The sequence below is a fragment of the Argiope bruennichi genome, unplaced genomic scaffold (assembly GCF_947563725.1).
Source record: "Argiope bruennichi unplaced genomic scaffold, qqArgBrue1.1 scaffold_29, whole genome shotgun sequence".
Classification (NCBI taxonomy): Eukaryota; Metazoa; Arthropoda; class Arachnida; order Araneae; family Araneidae; genus Argiope; species Argiope bruennichi.
Genome location: NW_026605928.1, coordinates 25,001 through 30,000, shown reverse-complemented (window position 1 = coordinate 30,000; position 5,000 = coordinate 25,001). Strand labels below are relative to the sequence as shown.

The 5,000-nt window shown below is 44.1% G+C and overlaps 16 non-coding genes across 16 annotated transcripts; 13 read left to right on the top strand and 3 right to left on the bottom strand.

Moving 5' to 3' along the window:
* The first annotated feature begins 33 nt into the window (after positions 1-33).
* On the top strand, positions 34-106 carry Trnar-acg (transfer RNA arginine (anticodon ACG)). The gene has a single exon. It is a non-coding gene; the product is annotated as a tRNA-Arg (tRNA).
* A 170-nt stretch (positions 107-276) lies between these two features.
* Positions 277-358, top strand: Trnas-uga (transfer RNA serine (anticodon UGA)). The gene has a single exon. It is a non-coding gene; the product is annotated as a tRNA-Ser (tRNA).
* Positions 359-852: 494 nt separating this feature from the next.
* Trnas-aga (transfer RNA serine (anticodon AGA)) lies at positions 853-934 on the bottom strand. Its single transcript has one exon. It is a non-coding gene; the product is annotated as a tRNA-Ser (tRNA).
* A 142-nt stretch (positions 935-1,076) lies between these two features.
* Trnak-cuu (transfer RNA lysine (anticodon CUU)) lies at positions 1,077-1,149 on the top strand. Its single transcript has one exon. It is a non-coding gene; the product is annotated as a tRNA-Lys (tRNA).
* A 356-nt stretch (positions 1,150-1,505) lies between these two features.
* Positions 1,506-1,578, top strand: Trnar-acg (transfer RNA arginine (anticodon ACG)). Its single transcript has one exon. It is a non-coding gene; the product is annotated as a tRNA-Arg (tRNA).
* A 170-nt stretch (positions 1,579-1,748) lies between these two features.
* On the top strand, positions 1,749-1,830 carry Trnas-uga (transfer RNA serine (anticodon UGA)). Its single transcript has one exon. It is a non-coding gene; the product is annotated as a tRNA-Ser (tRNA).
* Positions 1,831-2,324: 494 nt separating this feature from the next.
* On the bottom strand, positions 2,325-2,406 carry Trnas-aga (transfer RNA serine (anticodon AGA)). Its single transcript has one exon. It is a non-coding gene; the product is annotated as a tRNA-Ser (tRNA).
* A 144-nt stretch (positions 2,407-2,550) lies between these two features.
* On the top strand, positions 2,551-2,623 carry Trnak-cuu (transfer RNA lysine (anticodon CUU)). The gene has a single exon. It is a non-coding gene; the product is annotated as a tRNA-Lys (tRNA).
* Positions 2,624-2,823: 200 nt separating this feature from the next.
* Trnak-uuu (transfer RNA lysine (anticodon UUU)) lies at positions 2,824-2,896 on the top strand. The gene has a single exon. It is a non-coding gene; the product is annotated as a tRNA-Lys (tRNA).
* An 83-nt stretch (positions 2,897-2,979) lies between these two features.
* Positions 2,980-3,052, top strand: Trnar-acg (transfer RNA arginine (anticodon ACG)). Its single transcript has one exon. It is a non-coding gene; the product is annotated as a tRNA-Arg (tRNA).
* A 170-nt stretch (positions 3,053-3,222) lies between these two features.
* On the top strand, positions 3,223-3,304 carry Trnas-uga (transfer RNA serine (anticodon UGA)). The gene has a single exon. It is a non-coding gene; the product is annotated as a tRNA-Ser (tRNA).
* Positions 3,305-3,796: 492 nt separating this feature from the next.
* On the bottom strand, positions 3,797-3,878 carry Trnas-aga (transfer RNA serine (anticodon AGA)). The gene has a single exon. It is a non-coding gene; the product is annotated as a tRNA-Ser (tRNA).
* A 144-nt stretch (positions 3,879-4,022) lies between these two features.
* Trnak-cuu (transfer RNA lysine (anticodon CUU)) lies at positions 4,023-4,095 on the top strand. Its single transcript has one exon. It is a non-coding gene; the product is annotated as a tRNA-Lys (tRNA).
* A 200-nt stretch (positions 4,096-4,295) lies between these two features.
* Positions 4,296-4,368, top strand: Trnak-uuu (transfer RNA lysine (anticodon UUU)). Its single transcript has one exon. It is a non-coding gene; the product is annotated as a tRNA-Lys (tRNA).
* Positions 4,369-4,451: 83 nt separating this feature from the next.
* On the top strand, positions 4,452-4,524 carry Trnar-acg (transfer RNA arginine (anticodon ACG)). Its single transcript has one exon. It is a non-coding gene; the product is annotated as a tRNA-Arg (tRNA).
* Positions 4,525-4,694: 170 nt separating this feature from the next.
* Trnas-uga (transfer RNA serine (anticodon UGA)) lies at positions 4,695-4,776 on the top strand. Its single transcript has one exon. It is a non-coding gene; the product is annotated as a tRNA-Ser (tRNA).
* The last annotated feature ends 224 nt before the right edge of the window (positions 4,777-5,000 follow it).

Sequence of the window (5,000 nt, the reverse complement as noted above, 5' to 3'; positions counted from 1 at the left end):
AACTGCAAAGCATTACGAATGACGCGGACCGTCGGGCCCGTGGCGCAACGGACAACGCGCCTGACTACGGATCAGGAGATTCCAGGTTCGAATCCTGGCGGGCTCGCAACTACGCCAATGTTTTTAATTTTTTTATTTTGTTCGCAGAGACACTCGTTCACCGGATCGAAAGGAAAATTTGCCGAAATTTTTAATCTATTCTTTCGAACGCGTTGGTGAGAGAGTTTTAGATACTTTTCGGTAATACCTACAAAGGCAAATCTTTGCTCCGAACGGGTAGTCGTGGCCGAGTGGTTAAGGCGATGGACTTGAAATCCATTGGGTTATTCCCGCGCAGGTTCGAATCCTGCCGACTACGATGAATTCTTCGCAAAAAAGTTTTTGGCGGTAGGATTTTGTTGCAGCTCTCTTTTAAGTCTACGTAGACTTACTTCTACATGGGTGATTAATTGTTGAATTGCAACATTTCCGGAATTCTCAAATTCGAACGGAACTCAAAATTTAGTGAATGTCGAATACCAATTCGGTGCAATTGGGATGGAAACGAAGGCATATATCGTTTTTTTTTCCAAGTATATCGAGAATTTCCGGACTTCGCGAAATTTCTGGACTAGAAATCTTGGCCTCTCTTTTCGAAAAAAATAACAAGACTTGTCTTGGAATTATATGGCGAGCATGGGATTGAAGTTGTCGTCCTCTTCATCTGATGACCCTCCGAAAAACGACGTCTTACACAAAACAAGCGTAGTGTAGCATAAAATGCGGACGTAAATGTAACTAAAACTTCCATTCGAGATATGAAAAAACGCGATTTCAGAACGAAGTAAAAAGCTGATACCTTTGGTGCAAGTACGTAGTCAGTAGGATTCGAACCTACGCGGGAAGATCCCAATGGATTTCTAGTCCATCGCTTTAACCACTCGGCCATGACTACACCAGTCAGTTTCAGGAATTCCACGTGTAGTGTATTGCATTCCAGATATATATAAAAAAGCGACCGATCGACTTTAGCGAGAAAATGCGATTATAACGGATATAGTTTTTGACACGTTAACTGCAATCCGAGATCGTTGGCAGCCCGGCTAGCTCAGTCGGTAGAGCATGAGACTCTTAATCTCAGGGTCGTGGGTTCGAGCCCCACGTTGGGCGACATTTTTTACAGGAGCGAGTCGGCGTTTGAACGAAGATTTGTCTTAAAATGTTCCCGTTGCGACTTGTTGCCAAAGAGACACGAGAGACGTGGGAGGGCAAATCGTGTTTACTTTGATTACGTTACCTCATGCTGTGCGATGTTTAAGACGAAGCATAAGGGAAGGAAAACTGGAAGTTTCACAGAATAGAACGTACGAGCACGGATAGCTCAGTCGGTAGAGCGTTAGGCTTTTAACCTAACGGTCCAGGGTTCGTGTCCCTGTTCGGGCGGGAGCAGAATCTTTTTGAACATGTGACGTCCACAGTAAGGAATGGAAAGAAACTGCAAAGCATTACGAATGACGCGGAACGTCGGGCCCGTGGCGCAACGGACAACGCGCCTGACTACGGATCAGGAGATTCCAGGTTCGAATCCTGGCGTGCTCGCAACTACGCCAATGTTTTTAATTTTTTTATTTTGTTTGCAGAGACACTCGTTCACCGGATCGAAAGGAAAATTTGCCGAAATTTTTAATCTATTCTTTCGAACGCGTTGGTGAGAGAGTTTTAGATACTTTTCGGTAATACCTACAAAGGCAAATCTTTGCTCCGAACGGGTAGTCGTGGCCGAGTGGTTAAGGCGATGGACTTGAAATCCATTGGGTTATTCCCGCGCAGGTTCGAATCCTGCCGACTACGATGAATTCTTCGCAAAAACGTTTTTGGCGGTAGGATTTTGTTGCAGCTCTCTTTTAAGTCTACGTAGACTTACTTCTACATGGGTGATTAATTGTTGAATTGCAACATTTCCGGAATTCTCAAATTCGAACGGAACTCAAAATTTAGTGAATGTCGAATACCAATTCGGTGCAATTGGGATGGAAACGAAGGCATATATCGTTTTTTTTTCAAGTATATCGCGAATTTCCGGACTTCGCGAAATTTCTGGACTAGAAATCTTGGCCTCTCTTTTCGAAAAAAAATAACAAGACTTGTCTTGGAATTATATGGCGAGCATGGGATTGAAGTTGTCGTCCTCTTCATCTGATGACCCTCCGAAAAACGACATCTTACACAAAACAAGCGTAGTGTAGCATAAAATGCGGACGTAAATGTAACTAAAACTTCCATTCGAGATATGAAAAAACGCGATTTCAGAACGAAGTAAAAAGCTGATACCTTTGGTGCAAGTACGTAGTCAGTAGGATTCGAACCTACGCGGGAAGATCCCAATGGATTTCTAGTCCATCGCTTTAACCACTCGGCCATGACTACACCAGTGAGTTTCAGGAATTCCACGTGTAGTGTATTGCATTCCAGATATATATAAAAAAGCGACCGATCGACTTTAGCGAGAAAATGCGATATTATAACGGATATAGTTTTTGACACGTTAACTGCAATCCGAGATCGTTGGCAGCCCGGCTAGCTCAGTCGGTAGAGCATGAGACTCTTAATCTCAGGGTCGTGGGTTCGAGCCCCACGTTGGGCGACATTTTTTACAGGAGCGAGTCGGCGTTTGAACGAAGATTTGTCTTAAAATGTTCAAGTTACGACTTGTTGCCAAAGAGACACGAGAGACGTGGGAGGGCAAATCGTGTTTACTTTGATTACGTTACCTCATGCTGTGCGATGTTTAAGATGAAGCATAAGGGAAGGAAAACTGGAAGTTTCACAGAGTAGAACGTACGAGCCCGGATAGCTCAGTCGGTAGAGCGTTAGGCTTTTGACCTAACGGTCCAGGGTTCGAGTCCCTGTTTGGGCGGGAGCAGAATCTTTTTGAACATGTGACGTCCACAGTAAGGAATAGAAAGAAACTGCAAAGCATTACGAATGACGCGGAACGTCGGGCCCGTGGCGCAACGGACAACGCGCCTGACTACGGATCAGGAGATTCCAGGTTCGAATCCTGGCGGGCTCGCAACTACGCCAATGTTTTTAATTTTTTTATTTTGTTTGCAGAGACACTCGTTCACCGGATCGAAAGGAAAATTTGCCGAAATTTTTAATCTATTCTTTCGAACGCGTTGGTGAGAGAGTTTTAGATACTTTTCGGTAATACCTACAAAGGCAAATCTTTGCTCCGAACGGGTAGTCGTGGCCGAGTGGTTAAGGCGATGGACTTGAAATCCATTGGGTTATTCCCGTGCAGGTTCGAATCCTGCCGACTACGATGAATTCTTCGCAAAAAAGTTTTTGGCGGTAGGATTTTGTTGCAGCTCTCTTTTAAGTCTACGTAGACTTACTTCTACATGGGTGATTAATTGTTGAATTGCAACATTTCCGGAATTCTCAAATTCGAACGGAACTCAAAATTTAGTGAATGTCGAATACCAATTCGGTGCAATTGGGATGGAAACGAAGGCATATATCGTTTTTTTTCAAGTATATCGCGAATTTCCGGACTTCGCGAAATTTCTGGACTAGAAATCTTGGCCTCTCTTTTCGAAAAAAATAACAAGACTTGTCTTGGAATTATATGGCGAGCATGGGATTGAAGTTGTCGTCCTCTTCATCTGATGACCCTCCGAAAAACGACGTCTTACACAAAACAAGCGTAGTGTAGCATAAAATGCGGACGTAAATGTAACTAAAACTTCCATTCGAGATATGAAAAAACGCGATTTCAGAACGAAGTAAAAAGCTGATACCTTTGGTGCAAGTACGTAGTCAGTAGGATTCGAACCTACGCGGGAAGATCCCAATGGATTTCTAGTCCATCGCCTTAACCACTCGGCCATGACTACACCAGTGAGTTTCAGGAATTCCACGTGTAGTGTATTGCATTCCAGATATATATAAAAAAGCGACCGATCGACTTTAGCGAGAAAATGCGATATTATAACGGATATAGTTTTTGACACGTTAACTGCAATCCGAGATCGTTGGCAGCCCGGCTAGCTCAGTCGGTAGAGCATGAGACTCTTAATCTCAGGGTCGTGGGTTCGAGCCCCACGTTGGGCGACATTTTTTACAGGAGCGAGTCGGCGTTTGAACGAAGATTTGTCTTAAAATGTTCCCGTTGCGACTTGTTGCCAAAGAGACACGAGAGACGTGGGAGGGCAAATCGTGTTTACTTTGATTACGTTACCTCATGCTGTGCGATGTTTAAGACGAAGCATAAGGGAAGGAAAACTGGAAGTTTCACAGAGTAGAGCGTACGAGCCCGGATAGCTCAGTCGGTAGAGCGTTAGGCTTTTAACCTAACGGTCCAGGGTTCGAGTCCCTGTTCGGGCGGGAGCAGAATCTTTTTGAACATGTGACGTCGACAGTAAGGAATGGAAAGAAACTGCAAAGCATTACGAATGACGCGGAACGTCGGGCCCGTGGCGCAACGGACAACGCGCCTGACTACGGATTAGGAGATTCCAGGTTCGAATCCCGGCGGGCTCGCAACTACGCCAATGTTTTTAATTTTTTTATTTTGTTTGCAGAGACACTCGTTCACCGGATCGAAAGGAAAATTTGGCGAAATTTTTAATCTATTCTTTCGAACGCGTTGGTGAGAGAGTTTTAGATACTTTTCGGTAATACCTACAAAGGCAAATCTTTGCTCCGAACGGGTATTCGTGGCCGAGTGGTTACGGCGATGGACTTGAAATCCATTGGGTTATTCCCGCGCAGGTTCGAATCCTGCCGACTACGATGAATTCTTCGCAAAAAAGTTTTTGGCGGTAGGATTTTGTTGCAGCTCTCTTTTAAGTCTACGTAGACTTACTTCTACATGGGTGATTAATTGTTGAATTGCAACATTTCCGGAATTCTCAAATTCGAACGGAACTCAAAATTTAGTGAATGTCGAATACCAATTCGGTGCAATTGGGATGGAAACGAAGGCATATATCGTTTTTTTTCAAGTATATCGCGAA